Source organism: Coregonus lavaretus (genome assembly GCF_964263955.1).
Source record: "Coregonus lavaretus genome assembly, chromosome: 4".
Lineage (NCBI taxonomy): Eukaryota > Metazoa > Chordata > Actinopteri > Salmoniformes > Salmonidae > Coregonus > Coregonus lavaretus.
Genome location: NC_139991.1, coordinates 58,117,468 through 58,139,230, shown reverse-complemented (window position 1 = coordinate 58,139,230; position 21,763 = coordinate 58,117,468). Strand labels below are relative to the sequence as shown.

The 21,763-nt window shown below is 44.2% G+C and overlaps 1 pseudogene across 1 annotated transcript; it reads right to left on the bottom strand.

Moving 5' to 3' along the window:
- Positions 1 to 13,542: 13,542 nt before the first annotated feature.
- LOC311127479 (ankyrin repeat domain-containing protein 34B-like) lies at positions 13,543 to 14,888 on the bottom strand (annotated as a pseudogene). Its single transcript has one exon. The product of its transcript is annotated as an ankyrin repeat domain-containing protein 34B-like (transcript).
- Positions 14,889 to 21,763: the final 6,875 nt, after the last annotated feature.

Sequence of the window (21,763 nt, the reverse complement as noted above, 5' to 3'; positions counted from 1 at the left end):
AGGCGTTCATGGAACGTCTGGGAGTCTCGGTCAGCCTGACCTCTGGGTTCCACCCTGAGAGTAATGGGCAGGAAGAAACGGGTTAATCAGGATGTGGGTAGATTCCTGAGGTCCTACTGCCAGGACCGGCCGGGGGAGTGGTCGGTGTTCCTGCCATGGGCAGAATATGCTCAGAACTCTCTCCGCCACTTCTCTACGAACCTAATGCCATTTCAGTGTGTTTTAGGTTATCAACCGGTTTTGGCACCGTGGCACCAGAGCCAGACCGAAGCTCCTGCGGTGGATGACTGGTTTCGGCGCGCGGAGGAGACGTGGAAAGCTGCCCATGTTCACCTCCAACGCGCCGTGCGTCGTCAGAAGGCCAATGCTGACCGTCACCGCAGTGAGGCCCCCGTCTTTGTACCGGGGGATCGGGTCTGGCTCTCGACCTGGAATCTGCCCTTCCGCCTGCCCTGCCGGAAGCTGAGCCCGCGGTTTGTAGGGCCGTTCAAAGTCCTGAGGAGAATCAACAAGGTCACATATAGGTTATTACTCCCCCCTGATTACCGTATTAACCCCTTGTTTCATGTGTCTCTCCTCAGGCCGGTGGTGGCTGGTCCGCTCCAGGAGTCTGACGTGTGGGAGGTCTCTCCACCTCCTTTGGAAATCGAGGGGGTGCTGGCGTACTCTGTCCGGTCCATCCTGGATTCGAGGCGCCGGGTGGGGGGCCTTCAGTACCTCGTGGAGTGGGAAGGGTATGGTCCGGAGGAACGGTGCTGGGTCCCGGTGAGGGATATCCTCGATCCCTCTCTGCTGAGGGACTTCCATTGTCACCATCCGACTCGCCCTGCTCCGCGTCCTCCTGGCCGTCCCCAAGGCCGTTGTCGGCGCGCTGCTGGAGCTGCGCGTCAAGGGGGGGGGGGGGGGGGTACTGCCCCTCCTCCTTGCTCGGGCAGGTTTCGGCGTTCGTCGTCACTGGCTTACTAGCCACAACCGCTCCATTTATCATCACTCCATTTGTCTTGTCTTGTCTTGTCTTGTCAATCACACACACCTGGTACTCATTTCCTCATTAGTCTGTGTATAAGTGTTCCCTCTGCCCCCTTGTCCTTTGTGAGTGATTGTTCGTTGTGAGAGTGAGTAGCTCGGTTGAGCTACTCTTTACTTGTATACAGCCAAGGTTGATTTTCCCTTGTGCTAGTTTCGTTCTGTTGCTATATGCGCTACATTATTGTACACTGAATAAACTCTTGATTTCGGTGTTTTACCTCCTGCGCCTGACTCCGTCATTCACACCTCATCACACATTGATCTTGTTGAATGGGTTTTGCTAAGTACAACATATTAATGTCTCAAAATGCTCAAGCACCATCTCCAGCTATAAAGGGAGTATCATAATTTAACCCCACATTGTGTTTCTCACTGAAATTAATTAAGCCACCTTTATTTGCAGTGTCTCAAACAACAACTTGGTAATTTGTTGGTGTGTGTGTGTGTGTGTGCGCGTGCCTGCATGAGTGTGCTTGTGTGTGCAGTGTTTCCCCAATCATATTCAGTTAACAGGTGTGTGTGTGTGTGTGTGTGTGTGTGTGTGTGTGTGTGTGTGTGTGTGTGTGTGTGTGTGTGTGTGTGTTGGCGCTTGTCCTTCTTTCAAATCCCACTATTACAAAGCAGTAACTAAGTGATTACAGTCCTGTATACTTGCTTGTATACAGTTGAAGTCGGAAGTTTACATACACTTAGGTTGGAGTCATTAAAACTCGTTTTTCAACCACTCCACAAATTTCTTAACAAACTATAGTTTTGGCAAGTTGGTTAAGACATCTACTTTGTGCATGACACAAGTAATTTTTCCAACAATTGTTTACAGACAGATTATTTCACTCATAATTCACTGTATCACAATTCCAGTGGGTCAGAAGTTTACATACACTAAGTTGACGGTGCCTTTAAACAGCTTGGAAAATTCCAGAAAATGATGTCATGGCTTTAGAAGTTTTGATAGGCTAATTGATATCATTTGAGTCAATTGGAAGTGTACCTGTGGATGTATTTCAAGGCCTACCTTCAAACTCAGTGCCTCTTTGCTTGACATCATGGGAAAATCAAAAGAAATCAGCCAAGACCTCAGAAAATTAATTGTAGACCTCCACAAGTCTGGTTCATCCTTGGGAGAAATGTCCAAACACCTGAATGTACCACGTTCATCTGTACAAACAATAGTACGCAAGTATAAACACCATGGGACCACGCAGCCGTCATACTGCTCAGGAAGGAGACGCGTTCTGTCTCCTAGAGATGAACGTACTTTGGTGTGAAAAGTGCAAATCAATCCCAGAACAACAGCAAAGGACCCTGTGAAGATGCTGGAGGAAACAGGTACAAAAGTATCTATATCCACAGTAAAACAAGTCCTATATCGACATAACCTGAAAGGCCGCTCAGCAAGGAAGAAGCCACTGCTCCAAAACCGCCATAAAAAAGCCAGACTACGGTTTGCAACTGCACATGGGGACAAAGATCGTACTTTTGGGAGAAATGTCCTCTGATCTGATTAAACAAAAATAGAACTGTTTGGCCATAATGACCATCGTTATATTTGGAGGAAAAAGGTGGTGGCTTGCAAGCCGAAGAACACCATCCCAACCCTGAAGCACGGGGGTGGCAGCATCATGCTGTGGGGATGATTTGCTGCAGGAGGGACTGGTGCACTTCACAAAATACATGGCATCATGAGGAAGGAAAATTATGTGGATATATTGAAGCAACATCTCAAGACATCAGTCAGGAAGTTAAAGCTTGGTCGCAAATGGGTCTTCCAAATGGACAATGACCCCAAGCATACTTCCAAAGTTGTGGAAAAATGGTATTGGAGTGGCCATCACAAGCCCTGACCTCAATCCTATAGAACATTTGTGGGCAGAATTGAAAAAGTGTGTGCGAGCAAGGAGGCCTACAAACCTGACTCAGTTACACCAGCTCTGTCAGGAGGAGTGGGCCAAAATTCACCCAACTTATAATAATAATATGCCATTTAGCAGACGCTTTTATCCAAAGCGACTTACAGTCATGCGTGCATACATTTTTGTGTATGGGTGGTCCCGGGGATCGAACCCACTACCTTGGCGTTACAAGCGCCGTGCTCTACCAGCTGAGCTACAGAGGACCACTTATTGTGGGAAGCTTGTGGAAGACTACCCAAAACGTTTGACCCAAGTTAAACAATTTAAAGGCAATGCTACCAAATACTAATTGAGTGTATGTAAACTTCTGACCCACTGGGAATGTGATGAAAGAAATAAAAGCTTAAATAAATCATTCTCTCTACTATTAGTCTGACATTTCACATTCTTAAAATAAAGTGGTGATTCTAACTGACCTAAAACAGGGAATTTTTACTAGGATTAAATGTCCGGAATTGTGAAAAACTGAGTTTAAATGTATTTGTCTAATCTGAAATCCATTAACTTCTCAAGACTGTATTTATCTTTGTATCTTTCCTCAGATTTTGTCAACCTGAGCAAATATCCAAGTGAGTAAATGTAAGAATTAATCAGTGGTGGGAAAAGTACCCAATTTTCATACTTGAGTAAAAGTACACTACCGTTCAAAAGTTTGGGGTCACTTAGAAATGTCCTTGTTTTTGAAAAAAAAAGCAATTTTTTTGTCCATTAAAATAACATCAAATTGATCAGAAATATAGTGTAGACATTGTTAGTTGTAAATGGCTATTGTAGCTGGAAACGGCAGATTTTTAATGGAATATCTACATAGGCGTACAGAGGCCCATTATCAGCAACAATCAGTCCTGTGTTCCAATGGCACGTTGTGTTTGCTAATCCAAGTTTATCATTTTAAAAGGCTAATTGATCATTAGAAAACCCTTTTGCAATTATGTTAGCACAGCTGAAAACTGTTGTGCTGATTAAAGAAGCAATATAACTGGCCTTCTTGAAACTAGTTGAGTATCTGGAGCATCAGCAATTGTGGGTTCGATTACAGGCTCAAAATGGCCAGAAACCCATCAGTCTATTCTTGTTCTGAGAAATGAAGGCAATTCCATGCGAGAAATTACCAAGAAACTGAAGATCTTGTACAACGCTGTGTACTACTCCCTTCACAGAACAGCGCAAACTGGCTCTAACCAGAATAGAAAGAGGAGTGGGAGGCCCCAGTGCACAACTGAGCAAGAGGACAAATACATTAGAGTGTCTAGTTTGAGGAACAGACGCCTCACAGGTCCTCAACTGGAAGCTTCCTTAAATAGTACCCACAAAACACCAGTCTCAACGTCAACAGTGAAGAGGCGACTCCGGGATGCTGACCTTCTAGGCAGAGTTGCAAAGAAAAAGCCATTTCTCAGACTGGCCAATAAAAAGAAAAGATTAAGATGGGCAGAAGAACACAGACACTGGACAGAGGAAGATTGGAAAAAAGTGTTATGGACAGACGAATCGAAGTTTGAGGTGTTCGGATCACAAAGAAGAACATTTGTGAGACGTAGACCAAATGAAAAGATGCTGGAGGAGTGCTTGATGCCATCTGTCAAGCATGGTGGAGGCAATGTGATGGTCTGGGGGTGCTTTGGTGGTGGTAAAGTGGGAGATTTGTACAGGGTAAAAGGGATTTTGAAGAAGGAAGACTATCACTCCATTTTGCAACGCCATGCCATACCCTGTGGACGGCGCTTGATTGGAGCCAATTACCACCTACAACAGGACAATGACCCAAAGCACAGCTCCAAACTATGCAAGAACTATTTAGGGAAGAAGCAGTCAGCTGGTTTTCTGTCTATAATGGAGTGGCCAGCACAGTCACCGGATCTCAACCCTATTGAGCTGTTGTGGGAGCAGCTTGACCGTAAGAAGTGCCCATCAAGCCAATCCAACTTGTGGGAGGTGCTTCAGGAACCATGGGGTGAAATCTCTTCAGATTACCTCAACAAATTGACAACTAGAATGCCAAAGGTCTGCAAGGCTGTAATTGCTGCAAATGGAGGATTATTTGACGAAAGCAAAGTTTGAAGGACACAATTATTATTTCAATTAAAAAGCATTATTTCTAACCTTGTCAATGACTACATTTCCTATTCATTTTGCTATATTTCCTATTCAAACTAATTTCATGAATGTTTTCACGGAAAACAAGGAAATGTCTAAGTGACACCAAACGTTTTAATGGTAGTGTATAGATACCTTAATAAAAAGTTAATCAAGTAAAATACTACTTGAGTAAAAGTCTAAAAGTATTTGATTATAAATATACTTAAGTATCAAAAGTAAATGTTAATGCTAAAATATACTTAAGTATCAAAAGTAAAAGTATACATTATTTCAAATTCCTCATATTAAGCAAAGCAGACACTCAGACATAATTTACAAAAGATGCATGTGTGTTTAGTGAGTCCGCCAGATGAGAGGCAGTAGGGATGACCATGTGTTCTCTTGATAAGTGTGTGAATTGGACCATTTTCCTGTCCTGCTAAGCATTCAAAAAGTAACAAGTACTTTTGGGTGTCAGGTCAAGTGTACTATATGTACAAAGTAAAAAGTACATACTTGTTTTTAGGAATGTAGTGAAGTAAAAGTTGTAAAACATATAAATAGTAAAGTAAAGTATAGATACCATTATCAAGTTCGCTGACGACACGACGGTAGTAGGCCTGATTACCGGCGACGATGAGTCAGCATACAGGGAGGAGGTCAATGACCTGGCAGTGTGGTGCCGGAGCAACAATCTCTCCCTCAGTGCCAGCAAGACCAAGGAGCTGATTGTGGACTACAGGAAACGGGGCGGCAGTGGAGCAGGTAGACAGCTTCAAGTTCCTCGGTGTCCAAATCACTAAAGACTTAAAGTGGTCTAGAGTCTAGACACACATGCACAGTCGTGAAGAAGACGCGACAGTGCCTCTTCCCCCTCAGGAGGTTGAAAAAGTTTGGCATGGGCTCTCAAATCCTGAAAAGGTTCTACAGCTGTACCATTGAGACCAAATTGACTGGCTGCATCAAATCAAATCAAATTTTATTGGTCACATACACGTGTTTAGCAGATGTTATTGCGGGTGTAGAGAAATCCTTGTGTTCTAGCTCTGACAGTGCAGTAATATCTTCACAACATATACTCAATACACACAAATCTAAGTAACGCAAGCTTGGTATGGCAATAGCATCGCCCTCAATCGCATGGTGCTACAGAGGGTTGTGCGGACAGCCCAGTACATCACTGGGGCCGAGCTCCCTGGCATCCAGGACCTCTATATCAGGCGGTGTGAAAAAAAGGCCCGGAAAATCATCAAAGACTCCAACCACCCAAGCCATAGACTATTTTCTCTGATGCCGCACGGCAAGAGGTACCGGTGCATCAAGTCTGACACCAACAGGCTCTTGAACAGCTTCTATCCCCAAGCAATACGACTGATGAATAGCTAACAAAATAGCTACACGGACTATCTGAGTTTACCTTGTATCTTTATTGTCCTTTTATTTCTATCTTTGCACTGTCTCTATGCACACTCACAGGGCCCTACACACACACACACACACACACACACACACACTGTCACTCCAAAACACATACATACACTCACTCCATCATTTTCTCACTCACACATAATATGCACCACAGGAGGTTGGTGGCACCTTATTTGGGGAGAATGGGTTCGTGGTAATGACTGGAGTGGAATAGTATAAATATGCATCAAACACAAGGTTTCCAGGTGTTTGATGCCATTCCATTTGCGCTGTTCTGGCCATTATTATGAGCCGTTCTCCCCTCAGCAGCCTCCTGTGATATGCACCAACCTTTATACTGACTCTACACACCCCACACCCACTCACATAGAAGCTTCTGCTACTCTGTTTATCTTATACCCTTTTGCCTAGTCCCCTTCACCCCTATAAATATCCACCTCCATCACTCCAGTGTCCCTGCACATGTAAATATGGTATTGGAACTGACTTTTAAATATTTCCTGTATATAGTATGCTTACTTACTTTATTGTGTATTTCATATTTCCTATTCTTATTTCTCATGTTTTATTTTTTTATATTTTTTTACATTGTTATTGATTATTGCATTGTTGGGTTTTGAGTTTGCAAGTAAGGCATTTCACTGTACTTGTGCATGTAACATTAAAACTTGAAACTTGTGATACCCCAAAAAACTACTTAAGTAGTACTTTCAAGTATTTTTACTTAAGTACTTTACACCACTGTAATAAATAATGGGACAGTTTTTTTGAAAGCTTATTTTATTTGAAGGTATATGCCCAAAAGAGACAGTCATCTGTAGACAGTGGCAAAAAAAAGCCAGCTCAACCAAAATAGAGTGGCTGGTTGCTACAAGTAGGCTACATGAAGAGCAATGATTGGGTTATTTTTCACCTGCCCAACCCTATGCAGACACACCCCATGCTTCAACTGGAGAGAACCAAATGACTACATTTTTATGGAAAAATGAAATGTCCATCGATTTGAGTGCAGAATTGCCAGTGCGCAAAAAGGTTTTGTAGCATAATAGTATGTTAGTAACTAGTATATTTTCTTTCTATGACCGGACTCATACCACTTAGTGTGCTGTGAAATCTGTTATGAATGTATTGTAATGTTTTTTTAAATGTAAAACTGCCTTAATTATGCTGGACCCCAGGAATACAAATGCAAATACTCATGCGCCACACCAAAGTGCTTCACTTAACGAAATGTGTTTTTTCACGCACAGACGATTGATAGTCAAACATCAATAAGATAATTGTTGCTGTCTCACGACTAACTACTTTTTTACATGTCAGTACATGTTTTCTTGTTTTTTTATGTTTTAAACTATGTTTGCCTGTTTACAGAGTGGGAGGATCTGGTAAATTACTATGGCGAGTGTGTGTTTAACTTAGCACTGTTCATAAGGTCTGCTCACGTATAAGAAACACTATTTAGACGTCCCGCATCTGGTACAGATGTACTATCTTAATTTGACCAGTTTCTCACAGCAGGAAAATAATCCTGCAGTAACAGGAAATGTGAATTATTATGTCGATTATAATTAATGGACATTTTTGTAGTGGTTGATAATTTTTTTGTTAGGATAAATAAAGTCTGACATTTTAAAGTAGAATTTACAAACTTTAGAAACCAGCCTTTTTAAACCTCAAATACACTACAATTTGCATTTCCTGCTGCACAGAAAAATTAAGATAGATACATCTGTAGATCTATACTCTCAGTAATGTGATGCTTTTGACAGAAATACTAAATCATAATTATCTCTATTCTCCACAGTGTCCATCACTCCAGACCCTGATAAGGTACATCTTGCTCTCACGTTTGGCAATAGAGCCCAAACAAATCAGCCCCCTGATGATCCAGGGAGGTTCAAGTCAGAACCCTGTATTCTGGGAAAGCAGGGATTCTCCTCAGGGAGATGTTACTTTGTTGTGAAGTTGAGTGGATCATGCCATGTAGGAGTGGCCAAGACGTCCATCAACAGAGAGAAAAATAATATGGCTCTGATGATGGTGCCTGGACTCTAAGATGTGAGGAGGGTAAAGTAGGTGTTAATGTGGGAACCCATGTCCCTATCTCCCTGAGAAAAGAGCTGAAGAGGGTGGGGGTATTTGTGGATTATGAGGAGGGTCTGGCCTCCTTTTACAATGTGACCAACAGTAGATGATCAAACTGAAGAGGGCAACTCTGATGAAAGGTCTGGTATTTTGATTATGAACGATAATAAAATAAAAAGTAAAATAAGGTTGCCCTGTGTGGTCTAGCCGCTAGTGCAGGGCTCTCCAACCCTGTTCATGGAGAGCTACCGTCCTGTAGGTTTTTGCTCCAACCCTGATCTAGCGCACCTGAGTCAGTGTCAGCTGGATGGCTTGTCCGCCTCTCTACTGCTGGTCTCTGATCCCAGGTACCAAAGCTTACCATTGTGCCCTTTAGCAAGGCACTTAATCCCCCAAGACTGCTCTCCATCCAGGTGCACTGCGCTGCCTGTGTGTGTCTGGGGTTGTTGGGAAAGGCAGAAGACAACATTTCTGTTCCAACCAATAAAGTACAGTGCCTTGCAAAAGTATTCATCCCCCTTGGCGTTTTTCCTATTTTGTTGCATTACAACCTGTAATTTAAATAGATTTTTATTTGGATTTCATGTAATGGACATTTGGTGAAAATTGGTGAAGTGAAATGTAAAAAATTACTTGTTTCAAAAAATTCTAAAAAATAAATAACGGAAAAGTGGTGCATGCATATGTATTCACCCCCTTTGCTATGAAGCCCCTAAATAAGATCTGGTGCAACCAATTACCTTCAGAAGTCACATAATTAGTTAAATAAAGTCCACCTGTGTGCAATCTAAGTGTCACATGATCTGTCACATGATCTCAGTATATATACACCTGTTCTGAAAGGCCCCAGAGTCTGCAACACCACTAAGCAAGGGGCACCACCAAGCAAGTGGGCACCGTGAAGACCAAGGAGCTCTCCAAACAGGTCAGGGACAAAGTTGTGGAGAAGTACAGATCAGGGTTGGGTTATACAAAAATATTCGAAACTTTGAACATCCCACAGAGCACCATTAAATCCATTATTAAAAAATGGAAAGAACATGGCACCACAACAAACCTGCCAAGAGAGGGCCGCCCACCAAAACTCACGGACCAGGCAAGGAGGGCATTAATCAGAGAGGCAACAAAGAGACCAAAGATAACCCTGAAGGAGCTGCAAAGCTCCACAGCGGAGATTGGAGTATCTGTCCATAGGACCACTTTAAGCCGTCCACTCCACAGAGCTGGACTTTACGGAAGAGTGGCCAGAAAAAAGCCATTGCTTAAATATAAAAATAAGCAAACACGTTTGGTGTTCGCCAAAAGGCATGTGGTAGACTCCCCAAACATATGGAAGAAGGTACTCTGGTCAGATGAGATTGCTGTACACCAGCGGAACCCATCCAACTTGAAGGAGCTGGAGCAGTTTTGCCTTGAAGAATGGGAAAAAATCCCAGTGGCTAGATGTGCCAAGCTTATAGAGGCATACCCCAAGAGACTTGCAGCTGTAATTGCTGCAAAAGATGGCTCTACAAAGTATTGACTTTGGGGGGGGGGGGGGGGGAATAGTTATGCACGCTCAAGTTTTTTGTATTTTTTGTCTTATTTCTTGTTTGTTTCACAAGAAACAATATTTTGCATCTTCAAAGTGGTAGGCATGTTGTGTAAATCAAATGATACAAACCCCCCAAAAAATCCATTTTAATTCCAGGTTGTAAGGCAACAAAATAGGAAAAATGCCAAGGGGGGTGAATACGTTCACAAGCCACTGTATCTATTCTACAGTTGGCATGGGTTTCAATCCGACTATTCTATTCTACAGTTGGCATGGGTTTCAATCCAAGTATTCTATTCTACAGTTGGCATGAGTTTCAATCCGACTATTCTATTCTACAGTTGGCATGGGTTTCAATCTGACTATTCTATTCTACGGTTGGCATGGGTTTCAATCTGACTATTCTATTCTACAGTTGGCATGGGTTTCAATCCAAGTATTCTATTCTACAGTTGGCATGAGTTTCAATCCGACTATTCTATTCTACAGTTGGCATGGGTTTCAATCTGACTATTCTATTCTACAGTTGGCATGGGTTTCAATCTGACTATTCTATTCTACAGTTGGCATGGGTTTCAATCCAAGTATTCTATTCTACAGTTGGCATGAGTTTCAATCCGACTATTCTATTCTACAGTTGGCATGGGTTTCAATCTGACTATTCTATTCTACAGTTGGCATGGGTTTCAATCTGACTATTCTATTCTACAGTTGGCATGGGTTTCAATCTGACTATTCTATTCTACAGTTGGCATGGGTTTCAATCTGACTATTCTATTCTACAGTTGGCATGGGTTTCAATCTGACTATTCTATTCTACAGTTGGCATGAGTTTCAATCCGACTATTCTATTCTACAGTTGGCATGGGTTTCAATCTGACTATTCTATTCTACAGTTGGCATGGGTTTCAATCTGACTATTCTATTCTACAGTTGGCATGGATTTCAATCCAAGTATTCTATTCTACAGTTGGCATGAGTTTCAATCCGACTATTCTATTCTACAGTTGGCATGGGTTTCAATCTGACTATTCTATTCTACTGTTGGCATGGGTTTCAATCCAAGTATTCTATTCTACAGTTGGCATGAGTTTCAATCCGACTATTCTATTCTACAGTTGGCATGGGTTTCAATCCGACTGTTCTATTCTACAGTTGGCATGGGTTTCATACAGTTGGCATGGGTTTCAATCCAAGTATTCTATTTTACTGTAGGCATGGGTTTCAATCTGACTATTCTATTTTACAGTTGGCATGGGTTTCAATTCAGCTATTCTATTTTACTGTAGGCATGGGTTTCAATCCGACTATTCTATTCTACAGTTAATAATAATAATAATAATATGCCATTTAGCAGACGCTTTTATCCAAAGCGACTTACAGTCATGCGTGCATACATTTTTGTGTATGGGTGGTCCCGGGGATCGAACCCACTACCCTGGCGTTACAAGCGCCGTGCTCTACCAGCTGAGCTACAGAGGACCACACAGTTGGCATGGGTTTCAATCCGACTATTCTATTCTACAGTTGGCATGGGTTTCAATCCGACTATTCTATTCTACGGTTGGCATGGGTTTCAATCCGACTATTCTATTCTACGGTTGGCATGAGTTTCAATCCGACTATTCTATTCTACAGTTGGCATGGGTTTCAATCCGACTATTCTATTCTACGGTTGGCATGGGTTTCAATCCGACTATTCTATTCTACAGTTGGCATGGGTTTCAATCCGACTGTTCTATTCTACGGTTGGCATGGGTTTCAATCCGGCCCACTGACTTGCACTCTCCCCTTATTTTTTTGTCTTTCCATTGTCCTCTCCCAATAAACACAAATATGGAAAAGTCACTGTATAGAATTACTACATTGCAAAAATATTTTTCTTGCATCAATAATGCTGTATATTGATTGTGTAACTCAACCCCCTTTTCATGTATTTTTCCCACCTCATTTGACTGTGGAAGAAATGATCCACACCACCTGTGACCGTGTGGCATGCAATGATATATTGGTGACATGCAGGCTTGTACATGCCAGCAGGCTCACCACCACGTTCAAAGTTCTGATTTAAGTATGACTGGGATGTCACTTGTCACCACTGACCTTCTTGTTGGTTATAGACTACTACTAGATCATGAGGGGGATCACTGAAACAAATGAAATGGCTTTGGCTGTTCTTCCCTGGCCCTGTGTTCTATGCTGCCCTCTACATGCTGCTGTGGATATAGCGCTTGTCTTTCCCCATTTCTGGTTTTGGAAAAATTCTAATTTGTCACAGTCAAATTGTTTGCTCTGATTTGTCATAAATGAATATATTACATTACATAATACATTCTGATTGTGCACATTATTTTCATTGTCCTTTATTCAGCATGTGAGTGTTTTCATTTTACATTAACATGACTTACTGTAGTACACTGGGATCTAATCACACATATACTGAGTGTACAAAACATTAAGAACACCTTCCTAATATTGAGTTGCACGCACACAATCCATGTCTCAATTGTCTCCTCCCCTTCATCTACACTGATTGAAGTGGATTTAACAAGTGACACCAATAAGGGATCATAGCTTTAACCTGGATTACATTTTTTGTACACTAAGTTTATGAGCATTGCTACAGTCCTGCAAGTTCTTTAAAGTGAGGCTTTAAGCACATAGGATTTATTGGCTCACAATGAATGTAGGCTTTCATTTTAACCAGCTACTCCCATTAACAAAGCTCAAAATGGTAAATATTTGACTAAATGCTTGTTCTAATGCTTCGGTTTTTGTCTTAAAATATTTATAGAACCAGTGTTTCTCATTGTCTTTAAGATAATTCGCAATTATAAGTAGGCCCTAATAATTAGTGTACAATTTATGCTCATCTTTACATATTTTAATTTTATTAAATGAACATGACAAATACACAAGAATATCACAAGAACAACAGGAAAATTGATGCTCATTGGGAACTTGTCTCCGACAGATACGTCATTCTAACACAATGGGTTGCCTGTGCCGACAGAGTAGTCACGCCATTTGACGTGAGACATTGCACCTGGAGTGAAATCCATCATTGTGTCCCCAGGATCAACATTGAAAAACGGTGGTGTATCAGACACTGCTGCCTCTCAGTGGCCAAAGATCCCATTAAAGTCTCCCAGCTGCTTGATCTGGTCTGTCTGCATGGAGTGTCTCCTCAGCAGCATCCTCTTGGTCCTCAGGTCTCTGGGGAGGCCAGAGGGAGCATAGTGGAGTAGGGGCCTCAGGCCTGCTACAGCCCCACAGACAGCCCTTCTGCTGGGGCTGCTACCCAGGACACAGGGGTTGGGATTGGGGAAACAGGTACTGGGGCAGGGGTTGGCCCCTCCGGCGATGTGAGGGATGGGGATGTGAGGGTGGGAGTTCAGGGGGGGGCAGGCACCCATGGCGGGTCAGAGAGTGCTTTCCTGGTCAGGCTTGGGGCCTCCAGTGACTCCCTGGAGCTCAGCAGGGTGGAGAAGCGTGAGGTGACCAGTCTTCACTCTCCAGTGGGGCTTGGCTGTCCTCTGAGAAGCCCCCGGTAGACACAGCCAGCTGGGGGTCAGAGCTGTAGTGGTCAGAACCCAGGTTGCGTCTCTGGATGATGCTGTGCAGGCTGGACACAGCCAGGCTGAGGAGGGGGCAGCCGGGAACTTTGGTTCCAATGGAGGAGGAGAGGAAAAGGGCACCTAGGCCTGTGCCAAGGCTGTGGGAGTGGAGGTTTGGGTTGGAGGCAGAGTGGGGCGAAGAGAGGCCGGCAAAGGACAACTTATGCACCAACAGCGCCCTTTCCTCCTCTCTATGACTCCTTTCCCCTACCTCTTCCTCATTCAACCTCCCCTCAGACTTGCTAAAGCTAATAGCATTAGCAGTGTTGCGATCCAAGTCAGTACTGCAGTTGCACCGGATGGGGGCGCTGTTGTCGCAGTTGTTCCAGCCCAGCCTGCTGGTCATGAAAGAGAGCTCCTTTTCTGGGCTGATGTCTGGGAGGTCGTCTGGGGCACCGCAGGGCTGCAGGGCCAGTAGAGAGGCAGGGATCCTCTGCCAGGGCTCTGAGTTCAGCCTCTGGAGGGGCTGCAGCAGCCTTTCCACCCTGCTCTGCCCAAGAACCAGAGCATGTGACTGGATGTCAGGCTGGGAGCTCACTGCCTCACACCCAGAAGGTTGGTCCTCCTTAAAGTTGAAGACCTGCTGAGGAGGATGAGAGGAGGAGGGGGTGTACAGAGGGGAGGTGAGGAGCTGGATCTCAGAGGGTGAGGCGCAGGGAGGAGCAGTCGTCGGGTGCAGCGGGGTTAGAGGAGGCACGTTGAGGTACTGCTTGGTCCTGGACGTCCCACAGGGGAGTGTGTTGGTGGTAATGATGATCACCTCCTTCCCTCTGGTCTTGCAGGTGTCCAGCAGCACCTTCAGAGCCTCTTTGTCGCCGGCAGTGACTGCATGGACCAATGCGGAGCTCCCAGACCGGTCCTCCATGCCCGGGTCCGCTCCACTGGCCAGGAGCAGGGACACCACCCTGACCCCAGCCCTTCTCCAGGCAGGCATGCATCAGGGCTGAGTGGCCCGCCTTGTCCTGGATGTTGGGTCGGCTCCGCTCTCCAGCAGGTACTGGACCAGGCGGGTCGGCTGGTGCTCTGCGGGTCGGCGTGCCGCGTCTTACAGGCCACCATCAGGGCCGTCTGGCCATGCACGTCGCTCTCGTTGATGTAGGCCCCGCCCTCCAAGAGGAGACGCGTGAGGCGCAGGTGGCGAAGGAACACAGTCAGGAGGAGGGGGTTAGCCGGCTCGGGAAGGTCCCTCGTCACACCCTCCATGATCTCTTTCTCTGGCTTGTTGAGTCGACCTACACAGGTGGGGCTGTATGTCAGGCACTCAGACAGGGCAGGGAAGTGGTTGTCCCACTGGCTATCATAAGTTGAATGCACCAATTTGTAAGTCGCTCTGGATAAGAGCGTCTGCTAAATGATGTAAATGTAAATGTCTGTGGAGATGAGAGAGAAGGATTGGTCTGTTAGGTTTCATTATATTTTACATCACCAGTCCTTGGTTGTGGGTGCAACAGCCATGATTCAACTAATTGAGTTATTTATGTTGATTGGTCAGTTAGGAAGGTGGGAGAAAAGGGCAGATAATGTGTGCAAAGGGTGGCTATTTGAAGAATCTCAAATATAAAATATATTTTGATTTGTTTAACACTTTTTTGGTTACTACATGATTCCATATGTGTTATTTCATAGTTTTGATGTCTTCACTATTATTCTACAATGTAAAAAATAGCAAAAATAAAGAAAAACCCTTGAATGAGTAGGTGTGTCCAAACTTTTGACTGGTAGTGTATGTAAGAATGCTGTTCATTGACTATAGCTCAGCCTTCAACACCATAGTACCCTCCAAGCTCATCATTAAGCTCGAGGCCCTGGGTCTGAACCCCGCCGTGTGCAACTGGGTCCTGGACTTCCTGACGAGCCGCCCCCAGGTGGTGAAGGTAGGAAACAACACCTCCACTTCGCTAATCCTCAACATAGCGTCCCCACAAGGGTGCACGCTCAGCCCCCTCCTGTACTCCCTGTTCACCCATGACTGCGTGGCCACGCACTCCTCCAACTCAATCATCTGTTTGCAGTTTGCAGACGACACAACAGTAGTAGGCCTGATTACCAACAATGACGAGACCGCCTACAGGGAGGAGGTGAGGGCCCTGGTGTAGTGGTGCCAGGAAAATAACCTCTCCCGCAACGTCAACAAAATGAAGGAGCTGATCGTGGACTTCAGGAGCACGCCTCTATTTACATCGACGGGACCGCAGTGGAGAAGGTAGAAAGCTTAAAGTTCCTCAACGTACACATCACTGACAATCTGAAAGGGTCTACCCACACATACAGTGTGGTGAAGAAGGCGCAACAGCGCCTCTTCAACCTCAGGAGGCTGAAGAAATTCAGCTTGGCCCCTAAGACCCTCACAAACTTTTACAGATGCACAATTGAGAGCATCCTGTCGGGCTGTATCACCGCCTGGTACGGCAACCGCACGGCCTGCAACCGCAGGGCTCTCCAGAGGGTGGTGCGGTCTGCCCAACGCATCACCGGGGGCACACTGCCTGCCCTCCAGGACACCTACAGCACCGATGTCACAGGAAGGCCAAAAAGATAATCAAGGACATCAACCACCCAAGCCACGGCCTGTTCACCCCGCTACCATCCAGAAGGGGAGGTCAGTACAGGTGCATCAAAGCTGGGACCGAGAGACTGAAAAACAGCTTCTGTCTCAAGGCCATCAGACTGTTAAATAGCCATCACTAACAGGCTACCATCCGGTTACTCAACCCTGCACCTTAGAGGCTGCTTCCCCATATACATAGACATGGAATCACTGGTCACTTTAATAATGGAAAACTAGTCACTTTAATAATGTTTACATACTGCTTTACTCATTTCATATGTATATACTGTATTCTATTCTACTGTATTGTAGTCAATGCCACTCCGACATTGCTCGTCCTAATATTTATATATTTCTTAATGAAATTATTTTACTTTTAGATTTGTGTGTATTGTTGTGAATTGTAGATACTACTGCACTGTTGGAGCTAGGAACACAAGCATTTCGCTACACCTGCAATAACATCTGCTAAATATGTGTATGTGACCAATCAAATTTGATTTGATTTGATTTGTTGTTGACGTGCATAGGCTCTCTCCCTCAGTTGACTTTTCATGGTTGTTTGGTCAGTAGGACTGTGAAGTTCCCAAATGTCAGAGGACTCTTGCGGTATTTACATATTTACAGAAATCCATTCAGGTGGTTTTTGGCGAATGCGCTCTTATGATCTAAAGTCGCGCTGTTGCTACTGCCAGTCCAGTTCAGAGTGAATGATGGCAGGCCCGTTTGGCAAATGGCTTATTTGCATATAGGCCTACTGTAGCTCTGATTGGCTATGGCGCACTGATCTGCGTAGACTCTGGTTCTACTTCTTCTTCTTCTGTGGATTTTGTTATGGCGGTTGGCAACCAACTTTAAGGTGCATTACAGCCACCAACTGGACTGGAGTGTGGACCAGAGACAGGGAAGGTCTAAATCCTACCCAATATTATCGTCTCCCTAAGGAAACAAAATACATAATTAAATACTACATCCCCTGAAGATTTCCCCAGCAGTTCACTTAATCTTGACTCTTCAACCCCTCTGTCATTGCTTGTCCATATATGTACAGTGGGGAGAACAAGTATTTGATACACTGCCGATTTTGCAGGTTTTCCTACTTACAAAGCATGTTGAGGTCTGTAATTTTTATCATAGGTACACTTCAACTGTGAGGGACGGAATCTAAAACAAAAATTCAGAAAATCACATTGTATGATTTTTAAGTAATTAATTTGCATTTTATTGCATGACATAAGTATTTGATACATCAGAAAAGCAGAACTTAATATTTGGTACAGAAACCTTTTGTTTGCAATTACAGAGATCATATGTTTCCTGTAGGTCTTGACCAGGTTTGCACACACTGCAGCAGGGATTTTGGCCCACTCCTCCATACAGACCTTCTCCAGATCCTTCAGGTTTCGGGGCTGTCGCTGGGCAATACGGACTTTCAGCTCCCTCCAAAGATTTTCTATTGGGTTCAGGTCTGGAGACTGGCTAGGCCACTCCAGGACCTTGAGATGCTTCTTACGGAGCCACTCCTTAGTTGCCCTGGCTGTGTGTTTCGGGTCGTTGTCATGCTGGAAGACCCAGCCACGACCCATCTTCAATGCTCTTACTGAGGGAAGGAGGTTGTTGGCCAAGATCTCGCGATACATGGCCCCATCCATCCTCCCCTCAATACGGTGCAGTCGTCCTGTCCCCTTTGCAGAAAAGCATCCCCAAAGAATGATGTTTCCACCTCCATGCTTCACGGTTGGGATGGTGTTCTTGGGGTTGTACTCATCCTTCTTCTTCCTCCAAACACGGCAAGTGGAGTTTAGACCAAAAAGCTCTATTTTGGTCTCATCAGACCACATGACCTTCTCCCATTCCTCCTCTGGATCATCCAGATGGTCATTGGCAAACTTCAGACGGGCCTGGACATGCGCTGGCTTGAGCAGGGGGACCTTGCGTGCGCTGCAGGATTTTAATCCATGACGGCGTAGTGTGTTACTAATTGTTTTCTTTGAGACTGTGATCCCAGCTCTCTTCAGGTCATTGACCAGGTCCTGCAGTGTAGTTCTGGGCTGATCCCTCACCTTCCTCATGATCATTGATGCCCCACGAGGTGAGATCTTGCATGGAGCCCCAGACCGAGGTTGATTGACCGTCATCTTGAACTTCTTCCATTTTCTAATAATTGCGCCAACAGTTGTTGCCTTCTCACCAAGCTGCTTGCCTATTGTCCTGTAGCCCATCCCAGCCTTGTGCAGGTCTACAATTTTATCCCTGATGTCCTTACACAGCTCTCTGGTCTTGGCCATTGTGGAGAGGTTGGAGTCTGTTTGATTGAGTGTGTGGACAGGTGTCTTTTATACAGATAACAAGTTCAAACAGGTGCAGTTAATACTGGTAATGAGTGGAGAACAGGAGGGCTTCTTAAAGAAAAACTAACAGGTCTGTGAGAGCCGGAATTCTTACTGGTTGGTAGGTGATCAAATACTTATGTCATGCAATAAAATGCAAATTAATTACTTAAAAATCATACAATGTGATTTTCTGGATTTTTGTTTTAGATTCAGTCTCTCACAGTTGAAGTGTACCTATGATAAAAATTACAGACCTCTACATGCTTTGTAAGTAGGAATACCTGCAAAATCGGCAGTGTATCAAATACTTGTTCTCCCCACTGTATATATTCTTAAATCCCATTCCTTACTAGTTTTGTGTGTATTGGGTATATGTTGTGAAATTGTTAGATATTACTGCGCTGTCGGAGCTAGAAGCACAAGCATTTCGCTACACCCGCTATAATATCTGCTAAACACGTGTATGTGACAAATAACATTTGATTTGATTTGATTACTCCTCAAATCTAATAACAATCGCTCCCTTTCCCTCCCATATTTCTGGCACTGAAATAGAACGTGTTCCACCGTCTCCATCTCCTCCTGACAATGATCACACCTCCCAGTCGGATGTTTCCCCACCAATTTCAATGTACTACTGAGCCTTGTGTGTCCCAGTCTCAGCCTTGTGATTACACTTTCCTCCCTTCTCTCTCGGCCTGGTGACCTCCCTGCCACCACCTTTTCCTGAATCTTATACAGGTGTCTTCCCTTTCCCACAACTCTTGCCATTTGGTTTTAACCACTGTTTTTATCAACCCCTTGGCTTCTGCTTTACTGATTGACAATTACATCTCAACGTTAGGATGTTTAAGAGCCTGCTTGGTGATAACATCCACCTCCTCATTCCCCTCTACTCCCACTTGAGCTGGTACCCAGAGGAACATCACAAATACCCCCATCTGTCTCACCCTATACAAGCACTGCAAAACCTCATATAATACATCCTGTCTGCTCTGAGACGCAAATTAATTTAAGCTCATCAGTGCTGCACTGGAGTCAGAACAGATGACTACCCTGTCTGGCTTCACCTCCTCCACCCACTCTGCAGCCAATAGTATGGCCATCAACTCCATTATGTAAATAGATAAATGATCCATTGTTCTTTTTGTCACTGCCACCTTAAACTCAGGAACACTAAAAGCTGCAGCTGTCCTCCCTGTTATAGGGTCCTTAGATCCATCTGTGAATATATTCAAGAAAACATAGTATTGTGTTCCTAAATGTTCACTTACAACTGAATCTACTCCTTCCTTACCCTCTCAAGCAACCATAGATCTATCACTGGCTGAGGGAGCAACCAAGGTGAGATAGCAGGAAGAACCACAGAGGGGCTAAACTCCCTCCCAAACAACCCCATCTCTCTCGCCATGCCATTTCCTATCCACCCAACATTTTTATTCAGATTTCGTTAATTGTTCCCAGCACTCTAGGAGTACCTTTTTCTAGGATGTGTAACCTTATGTAACAATATTACCCAATATGTCATGGTTAATTGTTGTCTTCTTAACTTTAACAGCATCCACCGGGGATGCTGTTAACTTTAACAGCTGCCACCGGGGAGGTCCTGAGTGCACCACAACATCTAGCTTTTTAAAAAGACGTCTGAGCTGCTGATCAATATGCTACACTTCCATAGTCCAGTTCTTGTTCTTATCTATTAATGTTCTGTATTATGTCATGTTTCATGTTTGTGTGGACCCCAGGAAGAGTAGCTGCTGCTTTTGCAACAGCTAATGGGGATCCTAATAAAATACCAAATAGCAGTGATGACCTTAACAGCGCTATATATAGCATTTTCAACGCCATTCTATCTGACCCCCCACTCCATTCCTGACAGGCAAAGCATCAAATTCAATATTTTCTTTCCTTTGACAACTACTCTGTTAATATGCTCTGCCCATGTCATTAGAGTTTTAAACCAGACCCCCAGGAACCTAAACACTCCCACCCTCTCCAGATTCATTCCATACGACTTCGAATATATTTCCTCCCCAACCTTGCTTCTAGAAGAAAACACAGTCTGTGTTTTCTCAACTGAGAACTTGAAGACCCACCTGAGGGACCACTGCTCAACTTCACTGATTGCTTCCTGAACTCTACTGGCTGTATGGGTAATATTTCTCCCTCTCTTCCACAGTGCCCCATCATCCGCAAACAATGACCTCCCAATATCAGATCTCACCTGGGAGAATACATCGTCAATCATAATGGAGAACAACAAAGGACTAATGACACTTCCCTGAGGGGTACCATTATCTACCTCATAGCTTTCTGACATAGAGCTCCCCACCCTCACTTGTATTGATCAGACTCTGGTCCTGGACAAGACAGATATTTATATTAGGTTTTATTTACTGCAGTCAGTGTCTAATTGTCCAAACGCACAGCCACTTTCCCACTCTATATTGCTATAGAATTTTCACAAATGCCTTACTATATGTCATTGCCAAACATTCTATGAAAACATGAAAATGACCATATTTTTTGGGGGATCATTTAGCAGATGCTCTTATCCAGAGCGACTTACAGTTAGTGAGTGCATACATTATTTGTTTTATACTGGCCCCCTGTGGGAATCAAACCCACAACCCTGGCGTTGCAAACGCCATGCTCTACCAACTGAGCTACATCCCTGCCGGCCATTCCCTCCCCTACCCTGGACCAATTGTGCGCCGCCCCACGGGTCTCCCAGTCGCGGCCGGCTACGACAGAGCCTGGATTCGAACCAGGATTTCTAGTGGCACAGCTAGCACTGCGATGCAGTGCCTTAGACCACTGCGCCACTCTGAAGCCCCACCTGGGGGTGTATATGAACAGATTGTAATAAGATTTCATGTTGCTAAAATGCTGTCAGTTCCACTTTAAAGGGGCTAGGCTATAGGACACCAGCTAACTGTAACTGTAAATTGCCATATTGGCATTGTTGCATCACTGGCAGGAGAGTTTTGGAATTCCTGAATTTACTGAGACCATGACCTTTGTGTGCATTAATGAGTATAATTTGCTGGTGTCAAACCATATATGAAAAAATTATACATAAGCTGAAAAACATGCATTTCAAATGATATGACATACAATACACACAATCAAATGGTATTCAGTCAAGAAAAAACACCTGTGAAAATGTGTATCTTGTATGAAAATAAACACTTCTT